Consider the following 16,436-nt stretch of genomic DNA (forward strand, 5'->3'; position numbering starts at 1 on the left):
ATTTTTTAATTATTTTAAGGGTATGGGCATTTTGTTTACATCTCTGTGCATGCACGACATTCATGGCTGGTGCTCGTGGAGTCCAGAAGAAGGCACTGGATCACCTGGAACTTGAGAGCTGCCAGCTGGGTGCTGGGAATTCAATCTGGGTCTCTGGAAGAGCATCCTGTGCTCTCAGTCACTGAGACATCTCTCCAGCCTCTTTCTCTGGTGACTTCCTCCATTTTCATCGATGCTTTCTTTCTGAAATTTCTATTTGGATGTTAAACAATCTAGACTGTTTTCTTATGGTTCTGTTGTCTAGACATTACGTCTTTTGGGAAATTTCCCCCATTTTATCTTTTCTCGTGCAGTTTTCATTTCTGTTTGCATGCTTATTTCTAAGACCTTTTTCCAAATGATCAGAGTGTTGTTTTGGGCAGAGAGCATCCAGTCCTTATTTTACAAATCTCTTCCATTAATAACATTTCAGTTGACTTTTTGATTGTATCTCTTCTAGTTCCTGGTACCTTTCTTTCTTTGGTTATATTCAAGTCCCTGTTTTTACTGGTAAAGTCGGACTTTTAATGGTTAACCTCAGATCATTTTTGGCAGTGATGTTCTAATGGCTGCAGTAAAACACTAAGCACTGTGGAGGGAATGGCCACATGTCAGTTTTTAGATGGATAGTTTCGATGGGCTGGTCATGGAGGGACCTCAGGGCTGTAACTCCATGTCTGACTACTAGGACTAGGCAGCTGTTGTTCCTATCTCTTCAAAACATATTTGACTTTGAGAACTTCTTTTCTTTTATTTTTAAATTTGCAACATATTACTTTGAATCTTTTCTTTTCTCCTATTTATTTATTTCTCCCCACCTCCTATCCCATCTGGATCCACCTACTTTGTGTCTTTGAAAACAAACAGACTTCTAGGAGATAATATAATAAGATAAAACTTAAAACAACACATCTGAATTGGGAAAAAAGAAATAGAAGGAAAAGAGTCCAAGAGCAGGCACAAGAAGCAGAGACCCACTCATTTACAAACTCAGGAATCCCATAAGAACACTAAACTGGAAGCTATATTTTATACACAAAGAACTTGTAGGATAAAAAAGTTAAAAATATATAAATAAAATAAAAATTAAAAAATGATAAAATAAAAGTGGGAAATTCCTGACATGACATTATGAGACAAGGACCCTACAAAACTGTCTTTGAGTTCTTTTCCTGCTGCTAATCTACTACTGGGCATGTAACTACCCTTAAGGGTTGTTTGTTTCCCAGTCAGCTCCCTTCAAAGAAACTAAATTTCAGTTGAGAGTGGTTCTCAGCTGCAGATTGCTTCTGGATTAGGAATGAAGAGCGTGTGTCCCCTTTTTTCAGTTCTAGGACCCCATCTGGTGCAGACCCATGCAGGCTCTCTGCACGCTGCCTCTCTGAGTTTATGTGTAAGTCTATCATGTTAATTTAGAGGGCCTTGTTTTCTTGGTATCCTCCATCAGCTTTGGCTCTTAACACTCTTTCTGCATCCTCTTTCATGGAGTTCTCTGAGCTCTGAGAGGAGGAAATTTGGTGGAGACTTCCCATTTAGGGCTGATTGTTGCAAGGCCGCTCATTCTCTGCATAATGTCTGACTGTGAGTCTCTATATTTGTTCCCATCTGCTGCAGGAGGAAGCTTCTCTGCTGATAGCTGAGCAAGGCATTGATCTATAAATATAACACAGAAGAATGTCATTAGGAATCATTTTATTGTTACTTTTTTGTTTGGATTTTAGAACAGTAGTATTTCGTTTTACCCTGGGTCCCTGGGCTGTCTGTCTAGTCTTAGGTTCTTGGTTACCTAAGCAGTGTTGGGTATGGGTTCCATCTCGTGTATTGAGCTTAAGTCAAGTCAGATAGGGGTTGGTTATTCCCATAAGCTTTGTGCCACCATTGCCCTAGCATATCTTGCAGGCATGTATACCATTATAAATCAGAGGGTTTGTGGCTTGGTTGGTGTTTTCATTTCTCCTTTAGTAACATGCTGAGTACTTTCCTGTACCAAAGATGCTAGCATGTGGGGTGGAAGCTTGGTAAAGACACGAGCTTGACCTCTCTGTATTAAAGTAGTTATGTAGGTGCTGTCTTCAGCAATGGGGCCTTATGATCAGTTTATGGAGAGCAACTTTCAGCCTTGGCAACAGTCTGGTTATTTGGGGATTCCCATGGGACCCCTTTGGCCAACAACTCAATTAGATGTAACCCAATACTAATATTGGAAGTTTTGTTTGGTGACAAGAGATGGCGAGTTGAAGTTTTTGGACTCCATCAGTAGTAAACAGAGGGTACCCAACGTTTTGTTGTCTCCCTCTGTTCTCTTCTTTCTGTATGATTTTAGGACTTAAACAATTTTCTTTCATGTCACTATTTTGCCATATTTCTGTGAAAATCGAATTTATGTTTCTCTTGTATCTTATGGTTTTAATTATCCTGTCTTCCAATTTGTTACACTTTCCTCTTACCCGTTGTTACTACTACAATCTCATCAGGCCATTGTTTCATCCCCCAGTCTTTCTTCATAATCCGATCCACAGGATTCTATTTCCTTAGCCTTCGAAGTATGATGAGTTTTCTCTGCCTCATGCTCGGATTTTCACATTACATGCTCACACCTGCTACTCTTTCCAATCAAACATGACAAATAAACACTAACATTTTCTGATGCTAAGTCTCATTCTAAATGCTGTAATACATTTTTTACTCTATCCTGATAAGAACTATTTCAACTCACTTGCCCTGTTACCTTCATTTTCCATATGAAAATACTGAGGCCTTTAGAAGTTAAACATATTTTATTCAAGCTACAGACTCCTTAGCTGGCAGAATTAGATTTTGAAATGTGACTTCTTCCATGATCTGAGTTCTACACTACCTACAGTTGCTATGAAAATAGTCTTATTATCTATGTCACAAGTGAAGACATTATGGCCAAGAAAGGTGATACATTCTTTCCCTGATGGTTAACTTGGAAGGGCAGCCAGAATTTTGTTACAACTTGAAGGCCACGTCTACTGTATTACTGAGATAAATCATGGCCTTTTCTGGTTAGCAAAATGCTAATGCTGTTTCACGGATTCAGTTTTTTTTTTTTTAAATCAAATTGTTGAACTGTTCAAGCACTTAGCATGGAAGCATGCAAATGGAATATGTAGCATTAAAATATTCTCTCAGCATTTCAGCATTGAATTACAATTTGAGAACATTTAATCTAACTACCATCTTTGGCAGTTGAAGGTGACATTCAAAGAAGCTGAGGCGCTTCTCCAAGTTTACTTTGCTGATTTCCAAAGGAGCGGTGTCAAAACCAAGTCATCAAGCACAATTCTTGGTTGTAGTTATAGCATGCTTTGCAAATGACTCACGTTGTTAGCAACTTTAGTGTTTGTTTACCTTAGCTCACAGTCACTTTGTAAGATACACTTTTCTCACAAATAGGATTTCTGTGTGTCAGACATGATTTTCCATAAAAAAAAATTTAGGATTGTTTCCCAAGTGGTGCATTTTTGGCCCCTCAAACACAAAACAATCATATAACAGCAAATTCACAAATCTCTATATTGTTCAAAAGTGAGAGCGATTTTCTTTTTCTTTGCTAGAAGTGGATCCCTGAAGCCCAACATACCGCAGATCATGGGTAGTGCTCTTGCCTTCTTGGTTTACAGAAGACAGGGTGCATTCTGTGTTCCATTTGTCTCTTTAAACTCAGTCTTGGGTTTTATCTTGGTTCCAAGGTAAATATTCTTTAAAAGTCCAATCTCTTAGCCGTTCCATTAAAAGGTTTATCTTGTGTGTGTACTGCTTGTTTATTTAGCAACCTTATGAGTCTACTGAAGTGTTTATTTAGTAGGCTTTCTAAATTATTTATGGCGAGAGAAAACTAATCTTTGGTCACAGTGGATCTTTGGTGTTGGGAATCCGTACATTGATTGATTGTATTGCCAACTGGTAATCTGTAAAATGTGATCAGACTTCCATCAGTTAGATGTTCAAGCACCTTTTTTACAAAGAAAAACAAGTGTATGTTATTTTCTAACAAATACTAGGAAATTAGAAACCAAGGTTTCTGAGACAGTTGAGTGGTAGTTAATAACTTCTATTTTTACTCTTTTTCTTATATTTTTTTTAAAGCACAGTGATAGATTAGAAAAGAGAAAAGGCTTTATCCAGGAACTTAGAAAAAACTGGAAAAGTATCGAAGACAGGAAAAAATAATAAGAGAAACCACAGCAAATATGTCTTGGAAGAAAGGACTTTTAAGTAAAGGGAGTGTTCAGCTTCATCTTTGAGGGCAAAGATTAGAATCATAGCATGTTAGCACTCAAAAGGAATTCATAGATCATCGACTTTCTACCATAATCTCTTTGTTTCATAGTTGAGGTCGCTTTGAGGCCAAGAGAAAGGATATAAGTTTTCCTGAGTCATATAGTAAGTTAATGTTAGACATTGATTAAAATCCACCAAAATCTCAATTCTCAGACTACAGTGTCAGCAATAATGTATTAAAATGCAGCTAAAATCCAAGCTGCTTAACTTGGCTGACCTCATCTCCTTCACTCTCCTCCTCATTCCCTCTGCCTCTGCTGCACTGGTCGTCTTCTTGGTCCTGGGATAGATGCTTCAAGGCTCTAACTATTTCCTGTCTGCACATATTTGCAGTACTGTTTTTCAGTCTGGAAGGATGCCTCTTTGGGTGTTTTCCCATCACTCAGATCTTCAGTCCCAATCTAACTGCCACCTTTTTAGAGAGTCTTTCTTGAGTGGGTAGGGCTAAATTGATGCCTACTAAATCATGCTATCATGTTTTATTTCTCAACATAGCACATACTGCAACCTCCTTTTCCTACTTAATATTCCTCCAGTGGAATGCAAGCTTTATGAGTGTGTGAATTTTGCTTATTTGCTGTGCCTGTGGATACCTAATGCATGGCAAGCACACATAAATAGATATAAAATAAACATAGAAATACATATTTACAAATACCTGGGATCCAAAAAGTCTCACCTGGAGCAATTATACTTACATGTCACCATATTTCTGCACTCTTCTTAATATGAATACTTTCTAAATGGATATTTAAAAGTAATATATATGCGTAAATTTGTTCATGAAAATGCATGCATACATCTATAATAGAAACTTTAATTATTGAATTCTATTAGACAATGAAATAATAATATAAAAAAGAAGGGCATTGAACATTACGACTTTTTTGACATAATATATGATTACTCTGGGGCTTTTTGAATTTTGTGGGAATGCTGGTTCCATGTAAATATGAATCCCCTGCAGAATTCATAAGGGTATCTTTTTTACTTAGAATGTTCATGGAATGCATATGTTCATTTTTATTCATCAACAACATCACACTAGTGGCAGCATAGAGACCTAGGAGACTCCAGTGGGGCTGGTGCCTACCACCTCCAGAATACAACAGGCTAGCATGCTTATTGTCTTTCTGCCTGGAGCTGACATGCTGTTAGAGTGGTGTTTACATTTCTAGCCTCACTCCTGTTAACTCGGTAGGTTGAAGGTAGTGTGGGAGAGAATGGAGCGATGCTAAGATGAGTGGCAGAAGCCGTTGCCACTGCGTTGCCTCCCTCTGCTCGGACACACTTGAGAATTTAATTCTCAGTGTGAGAATTAAAAGGACACTGTTGATGGCTAAGGAGTTTCTTGTCAAGTACTGAGTTTCATGTTTTATGCATCTAATATTGCTTTATGCTTTGTCTTAAGAATGGAGAACCTCAATACAGAAAGGACTGACACATGAGAGTGAACACAGGAGGGTATGTCTTAGGATCTCTCTCTCTCTGTGTCTGTCTGTCTGTCTCTCTGTCTCTGTCTCTCTCTGTCTCTCTGTCTCTGTCTCTGTCTCTGTCTCTCTCTCTCTCTCTCTCTGTGTAAAGGCACAGAAAGAGAGACACACAAAGATAATTTGCTTCTATAGAACCATGAAGGGATTAGAATAATAAATCTTCAACAACAGTTATATCTCTCAGAAGCTATTGAAATAAAACTGTCTTATTCCATGTTATTGCTCTTATATATAAATATGTATAGTAATTAGCAGTTTGATAGTGTGGTCTATAGTACAGTTTGAAATATTTTGTGTGGTTTGAGGTAGGAGCCTAAATTGCTCATATGGATGATTTTTAAATATGCCAATTGATTTTCTTTCTATATCAGCAATGTCTTTATTGTTCTATGCTCACTCTTTCATTTTTTGTAACTAATCACTTTAGTATAAAAAATTTGATTTATATAATAATTTTAATTACTTTCTTCAGTCTTCCTTCCTTCCTTCTTTTCTTTCTTTCTTTCTTTCTTTCTTTCTTTCTTTCTTTCTTTCTTTCTTTCTTTCTTTCTTTCTTTTTTGAGACAAGGTCTTTCTAAATAGCCCTGGCTGTCCTAGAATTTGCTGTGTACACCAAGCTGGCTTTGAACTCAGAGATCCACCTGCTTCTGCCTCCCAGATACTGGAATTAAAGTCACATACCCTACATCTGGCTTCTTGAGTTATTTTCTTACTGGTTATTCTCAGACATAAAATGTATATTATCAGATTCTCTTTCATGAATCTATTCTTATGTATATATTGCAGGTTCAAAGATGCATTCTTGTAGTGGCCATTGTATAAAGTATTAAATTTTTTAAATAAGCTGACTAAAGAAAGAGCATAAGTGTATATATATTTATAGTGTTTGTTATAATGACTGTCTTATTAACCTTTCTAAGGTCATTTCCCTTACTCCAGGACTTGTTATTATGAGCAGTGAGATGGCTGTATAATATGGCCGTAGCAATATAATTATTCACAGATTGCTTTGTGAAATTGCATTTTCAATAAGTTAAGAGAAGAAAGAAAAAGAAACATTCAGTTATAATGTTTTATATAATTTTAGACACAGTCAGTATATCCAGGTTTATATGCTTTTCTTGTGTGAATATCATTTTATCATTTTGCTTTGAACCTGAAGGTCTTTCTTGTATTAGTTCATGTATGAAAGTCCTGTGAGTCATAATAAACAATTTCAACTTTCTTTACCTAGGGTGTTTTTAGATTGCCGTAATTTTTCAATTTGTTTTTTCTGGATGTAATGTTCCTAGTTGATACTGGAATTTTCATATGCCATCCTGTTGTCTTCTGGCTAGAAAGTGTCTAAGGAAATGTCAGTTGCTAATTTTACCATGGTTCCCTTGTGTCCTATAAGCCATATTTCCCTTGCTGTTTTCAATTGTTTTTACTTTCAACCGTTTTCATTATGTTGTGTCTGGACATGCCTCTACACACAGTTGATTCTTTCTAGAAAGGAAGCAGATCGTGAAGGGAAGGAGACAAATATCTAATCATGGATTGTCCGTCGTAAGGAGCCCCAGAAGTAATCCAGATCTATAGGTGGGACTGTGGGAAGAGGAGTGGACAGTAGTGAACATATGAAAGCCTTTTGGAATAGATCTTCCTGGGGTAGACTCTATCCAGTGAAGTCAATGAGACAGGGCAATTGGGATATATCACTCTTAGTCTGCTGGACTGGCATAGCGTTTCTGTTACCCAGAGCTGAGAGAATAAAAATTCCAACATGCTGCTTTTTGGAGTGAAATCTTAGCTTCAGCAGAAGCTGGGGTTATCTAGAACCTCCAGGATGTTGGGGGAACAGTGATGGTGAAAATTACATTTAAATCCATTCATTTTCTTTTCTTTTAAGCAAGACTATAATACTTAAATATGAAATGTGCCAGTAACTTACGTGCCATCCTTATGCTGGGAATATGCCAGTCTCTGTATCAATACACTTTTACCCTGTGTTCCCTGAAGAGAGCACTGTACATTCAGGATTCCTTGTGAAATTTAATGGACTCATGAGTAAATGTTTTTCTATTTCATACATGATGTTAGGGCAATTTCTGGAGATGATGATTATGTATTTTAATTTTCTTCTTTTTGCCAGAAAAATTATTGTAGTTTCCTGGAATAACAAGTCTAGGGAACATGTTACTCTGTATTGAGAAATCATCACAGTGCTATTATGAAAAGTTAAATCAATTTGATAAAAGTGACCTCTGTGTACAAAGGGAAAAAAGCCATTTAGAATTTGGCCTGAATATTATTTTCCCAATCTGTAATGTTACATAGTTTATAGCATCTTTAATCCATATAGGCTGATTCATTTATCTGCATTGCACATGCATCATTATCTTTATTTATATTCTGTCTTTTGGGCCAGAGTAGCCAAATTTGTCATTTACATTTGTTCTGGAAATGCTTAGACCATCAAAACTAACAAGGCATTCCACTTATTGGAGCACCAGTGATACACCCATGTATCTGGTCTGGGTAGTGCTTGACATTCTTAGGTGATACACTATTTGTATCAAGGCCAATCTTGATCACTGAAAGTGGAAGTTGTCTCTTAGCTTGTATTGAATCTGTTTCAGCCCTTGACCCAGGAATGACCACAGAGTGGAAGGATTTAGTGATTATCAAGGAGTGATTGTCTGTATATGTTCATTTCAATTTTATAACCATATACCTGTTCTCTGCAGAGAGACTAGCATTGTCTAAATTAAATTTTAGTAAATGTTTAAGTGTAGAAGAACTACAAACTTCATTCACTTCATAGTTTTATTTCTTTTCTTTTTATGTCATTCTGGAAATCAAACCCAGGGACTTGTGCATGTTTGATAAATACTGTACAACTGAACTATACCTGTATCTACCCATTATGGTTATTAATATGAAAATGATCTCAAGTGTTATAGTGCATTAATGTACTTAGCTTTATTTGTCTAAAATATTTCATATTTTAAAAATATCCCTAAGTATCAAGGAAGATAGTCTTTACCTAACAAATTCATAATATTGCATCAAATACATTTGTATTAAAGCTTGCCATCATACAGTGTAGCATGGGTTTACAAATTTCAGTCAACTTTGTTCTGAGATTTTTGTCAGTATAATGAAAATCCTGAGATAATTAACTTATCAAGAGTAAGTCTATAATCTAGTACATGGGTTTGGAGCCTCTAGTCCAAGCATTAGCATGCCCATTGTCTTTAAATTTCTGCTGTGAGTTCTGATGGATGATAATGGCAGGAAGCACAAAACAGAGTTGTTTTCTGGCCTCGAAACAAAGGAGAAAGACAAAGATATTAGGATCCCACTCTACCTTTGGGAGGTATATCTCTCAGTGACACTAATACCTCTACTCGGCTCCAATTTCTACAGCTTCTAACACCTCTGAATATCTCCAAACTGGAGACCAAGCCTTTCAACTTTGAGAGAGTCAGCACCTAGATTATAGCAATGAATTTAAGAAGAAAGGTTTGTGATAGAGCAAGTAAAAGATACTACCTAGTAAGATGAGTTTCGACTTTCTTATAGTAAAGCAAGATAGAGATTTTACAGGAAATGGGAAATGATATCTTGAACCTTCTGGCATAGAACAAGTTATATTCCACAGAAAAATGGTTAGAATTTTATTTCCCCCTTGTTTAATTCTTGACTGAAGCAATCAATGCACTTCAAAACACTTAGTTTACTGTTTCAATTATTTTCATATTATCTTCGGTTATTATACATGCCCAGAAACACAAAGAGAAGTGATGACTTCAAAGATTTATGTGTACTAAACACTTTTAAATGATTCAAAAGATAGAACATTTTTGAATACTAGAAATTTGATCTAAGGAATGGAGCTGGATTTTGTGTAGACTTTTTAAAATATTAACACATAGCTATTGGCATAGCCACAAATATAAGCATTTATTTATAGTAGCTAACTTTTGTTTCTATATACTCTTAGATTATTTTGTTCATTGAATTTGCTTAGCAAGTATTTACTGATTACTTAAAAGAACAACAAAAGTAAAGAATTCAGGGAATTCTACCCATAAAAGCTATGTTTACATGGATCTCATGTTTCTGTGAAGGCATTGACACAGGAATATAGAATCACAACAGAGTGTGCCCAGTGAAGAAATCTATCAATGCAAAAATGCATTAAGACCTACATGGACAGTGAAGAGAAAAATACTCTTTTTAGGAGACTTGGTAAATTTTGATCAAAGAGAATGATTAGTTTATTCTAATAAGCTTGACTTATTTTAGAGGAAATTAAGCAATGAGGTATAGTTATGTTAGGTCTTCACTTCAGGAAGCTATATAGGAGTGATGGAGCAGGTAGATGATACTGAAGTGATGCTGGAATCGATAGAAGTTGGAAACCTGTTCATGAAAACCAGATGATCAGGATTAGTAAGAATTTGATTCCAGAGATAGCAATTCATGGATTTATAAATAACTAACAATAGATATTGATGGGATGCTAGAGTGAGTCAGCAGTAATGCCTGGGATGATATCTAGATCTCTGTCTTTGAAGCCAAGGCATACACACCTTCCAGAATTGAAGCACAGAGTTCTAGAAGAAGCAGCAAGTATGGAGGTAGGCTCAGTTGCCTGGCATTGAGTTTGCAGTTTCTTGAGGATTGCCAAGTGAGGATGTGAACTTGGAAATGAGCTAAAGATATCACTGAGATAGTGATGGTATTACCACATATAAATGCTATTTGTTAATCCTCTGCACAGTATTCATTTGACATCTACTTTATCTTGCTTATGAAGAATGACATGACCTCAAGGTTAAACACAGCCAGGAGACAGTGAGATGCCATATCTAGAGCCCCATGTAGTAGGTATGAGTATAGAGCACTATGGCAGTTCAGGTCTCTACATAAACTTTCATCTTAGATACCTTCTATGTTTTCATCCTGAAATTCCCTGGCATATAGTCCTCTGATGCTTCCTTCCCCTAACACACACTCACTGGGTTCTTTATTTTCTTCCCTCCCCATTTTCCTCCTCCTCCAACTGTTTGTGTGTTTTTTCATTCTTTATATTGCTGCCTGCTTGATAACTAAATTGGGTATATTCCTGTATCTTTCATTCCTAGATTCATATCTATTGAATTACAGACCTTAGAAAAGTTGCAGTGTAAGTTAAATAAAACTTGGCCAATATCATCTGTAGTGCCACGATTTTCCCGGGTTGAAAATAAATGTTTTTTTTTTAAAGTAAAGAGAAAACACAGAATATTTTGTAATAAATTACGAAAATCATTTTCACAAGTTACAGATGTCTCGATAACTCCTAAGTGGTGAAACTGCATAAAGTCATCGCTAATGAATTAAAACATTTTTTTTTTGTCATTTTGCACTTTCCATGTCTGTTACCATTTATAGAATTGCTAGAGATATTTTAAGATTAAAAAATTTAGATGGCAGTTTTATTTAAATATAGGAATTAAATAAATATCCCTTACACAATTTGGCTTCACTAAACCTATATTTAGCAAAAACAAGAGGCTTTTGGCACCTTTCATATTGTAACTATCATTTCTCATCATTCAGAACATACATCTGAAATTCTGATGCTGTTTGGTAATCAGTGCAAATAAATCCACCTGTCTACCAATGAAAAGAGCTGTAGACAAAAGGACTGTAGACAAAAAGGACTGTCACTTCATCATGCATCTTCACATAGGATTATCTGAGTCTCTTTTGTTTAATTCTTTGAAAGTGTTTATTTTTAAAAGTGTTCCTCTAGGTCATTTTAACTTTAGCGAGTTTCTTTACTAATTCATTGCAACTGCACTTACATATTCTGTTATGAAAATTTTGTAGGAATTAGCCTGTATCAGATGTTGGTGATCATCACCAAATACTCCAAAGAAGAAATGCCAGGTTAAAGGGACTGATCTCTTATGTATGAGGATAATCTGAGATTGTCACCACATATAAGAGACTCCCTAATGATTTTGGTGAATGTGGTCTGAGCAGTCACAACTGGACTCCCCTATCATCCATGGAAAAGACCTTGAAGAAAATTGAGTTAAAGGTACAGTTTGTGTCTGGAAATGATGAAGTTGGCCCTGTCCACAATGATGCTCCCATAGGGACCATTCTTTTTTGTTGTTGTTGTTGTTTCTTATTAGCACTTGGATTAAGATATTTTAGATAATGAGGTTTATTCTCTATACTTCCAGGATGTAGAGTTTTTTTGTCCATACAGTATCTATTCAGGATATCTGGATAATTTATAGGATCATAATATCTTGTAAAAAAAACCTATATCTTCATTGTTTGTCTGTCTTCAATACTTTATAAATGAGACCATGTAAAGGAGTATGAGAAGAGCTTCCCCTGTGCCATTTCAGAGCTAGAGTTGAATTATATATACTTCTGATTTCTGGGTAAATTTTTTTTTTGGTTTTTTGAGACAGGGTTTCTCTGTGTAGCTTTGCACCTTTCCTGGAACTCTGTATTCCAGGCTAGCCTCAAACTCACAGAGATCTACCAGGCTCTGCCTCCCGAGTGCTGGGATTAAAGGCGTGTACCACCACCACTCAGCTGGGTAAAATGTTTTTACATGATGCTGGACAAGTAAATGATGAGTGATTTCATTGGAGATATATTGAACCCAAATTATCTTCATTTACTTGATCAGAATTTTCAGCCTTCCACCTATATTGGCTTTTATACACTAAAAGGAATGAACATAGACTTTGACTGTAGTTTGTTTGGAAAGCAAAAATTCAAATAAACAAAGGAACAAAATTCTCTGTTGTTGTCTCTTCACCCTTTATCCATTCCTCATTATCTTATCTCCATAGATGCACAGAACTGTTTAATATTTTCCCTATGGGAATATAGAGAAGGGGGTTTCACAAGAGCTGCAGAGGGGGGGACTTGGACAAAAGTGATTTTTAAGTATCAGTGGGTCTTTAATAAAAGGAATTACTTGCCTCATAAATAAGAATATAAAGGCATCCAGATAGAGAAAAAAAATCTGTATAGGTTCATAGTATTTGCTAAAATTCATAGGGCTGTATACACTTGTATAGGTTAAGTATGACTGAGAGAATAACAGTGATAAAGAATGCGACATCAACTAAGATGGTCAAGACTGCAAGCTCCAAAGGGTGTTTGGATTTGACTTCCTAAACAGTACTTGACATGAGTTCCATCTTGTGCAGTGAGCTTCAATCAGAATGTGGTTGACTATTCCAAAAACACTTGTACCACTGTTGCACCAGTGGGCATTTCAGGCTAAGCCAGTCATATTTTAGTTCATTGATCTCCAAGTTGGGTAAGACTGGTGATTATTTTCTTCCCAAATAGAATGCATAGAACCTTAGAGCACTATGAGCTCGCCACTGGAGCTGAAGCTTCTAGGTTGGTATCAGCTTGATTTCTTCAGTTCTTATGACTCAAGTATGTGGTGTCTTTGGCAAGAGGGTCCTACCACTGAGTTCTGGAGGGTAACCATAAGCAATGGCAATTACCTGTAATATTTGAGGAGGGAGGTCTTTAGGACCTCACTGGTCAATAACTCAAGGAAGTAGCCCATACCTGCTCTTGTTTTCTTTCCCTTTGTTTTGTTTTGCTTTCCCATGGATAACCAATGGTGTCCTGGGGAGGCATCATCCCTCAGTTATACATTAACTCCGCTTAAACTTTTGTCTATATATTTGTATGTATTTCAGGAAGCTTCCGCAGTAGTAGATTTCCATATGGTGTTCCCAAAGGTATCCAGGGCGATTTATCATCTCCTTTATACTTACTCTTTTACCCTGCTCTACTATTCTGTATCCATTTAACCCTTCCTGTTTTATTAGTCCCCATCTCTTCTCTGTAATAACTGAATTCTCTGTTTTCTTGAAGTTTTATCTACATGGACTCTTCCTATTTTCCTACCTTCTATGGTACTCTAATTTAAACATGCATATCTAAAGATTCAATCTAGCATCCACATTCATTTGAGGGGGAACATGAAGCATTTGTCTTTCTTAGTCTGAGTGAATTCACACAGAATGATTTTTTCTGAGTCCATCCACTTAACAGATGAATAATATGTTCATTATCTCTGTTCATCAGTTGCTAGACATCTAGGCTGTTTCCATTTCCTGGCCATTGTTAATAAAGCAGCAATTAATATGGATAACCAAGAATCTCTGCAGCAAGAGATAGATTTGTTTAGATACATGCCCAGGGGTGGTATAGTTAGATCATATGGTAGATATATTTCTAGCTTTATGAAGAACTTATACACAGATTTCCATAAGCCTTCATAAGTCTGCACTCCCACCAGCAGTGAATAGGTGTTCTTACTCCCACTCACATCAGCATTTGTTGTCAACTAATTTTATTATTCTTAATTATGTGTAGCTGTGCATGTCTGCAGGTGGTTATGTGCTGGTTCCAGTAGAGACCAGAGGTGTCAGATCTCTTAGAGCTGGAGTTGTAGGTGGCTGTGAGCCTCCTGATGTCAGTGCTAGGAACTGGCATTGAGTCCTCTGGAAGAGCAGCAAGTGCTCTTAATCTTCTTCTTCCTCTTCTTCTTCCTCTTCTTCTTCTTCTTCCTCTTCTTCTTCTTCTTCCTCTTCTTCTTCTTCTTCTTCTTCTTCTTCTTCTTCTTCTTCTTCTTCTTCTTCTTCTTCTTCTTCTTCTTCTTCTTTTAAATCTTAGCTATTCTGACTGGCATATGATGAACTCTCAAAGCAGTTTTAGTTTGCATTTTTCTGGTGACTAATAATGTTGAATATTTTAATAATATTTCTCAGTTATGTGTGCCTCTTCTTTCTGAGAACTTCCGTGTTTAGTTACACACTTACTGAACCAAAATGATTGAGTTGTTTGTTTTCTTGGCATTCAGTTTTTTGGGTTGTCTAACCACTGAGCCTGTGATGGATGTATGCTTGAGATGTTTCTTCTGTTCTGTAGGCTGCCTTTTTACTTGGATGAATTCCTGTTCTGCACAGAAGCTTTTAAGTTTCCTGAGCTCCCTTTTATCAACTGTCAGTCTTACTGCCTACTCTACTAGAGTCCTGTTCAGAAAGTTCCTTTCCTGTGCCCATAAGTTGAAGTGTAATTCCTACTTCTTCCCTAACAGGTTCAGGGTATCCGTTGACATGTTGAAGTCTTTGATCCTGTTGAAGTTGAATTTTGTGCAGGATGACTGATAAGGATCTAATTTCATTTTTTCTTCATGTTGCTATCTAGTTTGATCAGCACTCTTTGTTTAAAGATGCTGTCTCTTCTCCAATGTTTATTTTTGGCTTTCCTGTCAAAACCTAGATGGCTGTATGAGTGTAGGCTTGTGAGTGTACTTATGTATGTCCTCAATTCTGTTCTATTGATCAGTATGTCTGCTTTTATACCAGTATAATACTGTTTTTATTATTACAGCTTTGTAGTACAATTTGAAATCTGGGTGACTGCCTAGGTCATAGACCCTAAGGGAGAAACCAGTACTATTATTCTGCTAAATCAACATGGTGTTAAATCATCTTCCAAGTTCTTTATTCTTGTAGAAAAATGCCTCTTTCAACTCTTTATTGAACAACCTTCTTTTTGCAGTAGATGGTAGCCAATACAGAGACCGACAACTGTTCATTGTACAGAGACTAAGAAAATGTGGGATTCTCAGCTCTAATTGTGATATCTATAGCACAACCCTCTCCTCAAGGCTTAGGGATCATCTTAAAAGAGGAGGCAGAATGAGTATAAGAAATGGGGGTAAGGGATGCCCACAGCAAAATGGCATTTGGTGGACAAGACAAGGCTATTGCACATACAAATTCACAGCAGCTCTGACTGTGTGTACAAGAACTGTACAACATCCAGGCAGCCAAAATGTCATTGTGGATTGAAGAGATGTGCATGAAGTCCTACCATGCAAAGGAGCCATTGGCAGTTAATGGCTTCCGGAGGAGAGTGACCCAGTTTTCTTCTCAGATATGGTCTCTGAGAGGCTAATCATGTTCCAGTAGATGGTTCTACACCCATGTATATACAGGCAGCACTAAGAGGAATCAGTTTTTAAAAAGAGCTCATGAAGTTGATTGGAAAGCTGTGGAGGAATGGGGGAGGAACAGGAGGATAGGAAATGGGGAGTAGATTTGAACAAAATATATTATGTATGCATGAAATTTTCAAATACTGAAGAGAGATTGGACTTTCTTTGATTAAAAAGTAAATACCTGTATCCAAAGCAGGAAGCTTTTTATATTGAATAATAAAATACAGTTCAAGTTGAAGTTAATGCCATCAAATGAAGTGTGTGTTTTACATCCCAATACAATTTTGAGTCGGCATGTGCTGTGACTTCGTTAATTAATGGGGTGTTTGCTGGGGTTGCCCTCTGTAGCGTGTTGCCCAGCCCTTCGTCCTGTCTGTGAAGAGAGATATTTTTAGAAATCATGCCCAATTGTTTCAAGGGCGATGTATCCATGAGAGATACTAAAAAGTAACACTTTGGTAAGAGTTCTTCTCTAGGTGATTTTATGTCTGACCTTCTGTATTTTATCTTCCAAGGATTAGCCTGTGGTGTTAATTATGGGGTAAGTAAGCAGT

At 36.7% G+C, this 16,436-nt stretch overlaps 1 pseudogene; it reads right to left on the reverse strand.

Annotated features, from left to right (window-relative positions):
* Nucleotides 1–7,745: 7,745 nt before the first annotated feature.
* Nucleotides 7,746–7,846, reverse strand: LOC128116134 (uncharacterized; annotated as a pseudogene).
* Nucleotides 7,847–16,436: the final 8,590 nt, after the last annotated feature.

Source organism: Peromyscus californicus, unplaced genomic scaffold (genome assembly GCF_007827085.1).
Source record: "Peromyscus californicus insignis strain IS unplaced genomic scaffold, ASM782708v3 Scaffold_1__1_contigs__length_55948999, whole genome shotgun sequence".
NCBI classification, from domain to species: domain Eukaryota; kingdom Metazoa; phylum Chordata; class Mammalia; order Rodentia; family Cricetidae; genus Peromyscus; species Peromyscus californicus.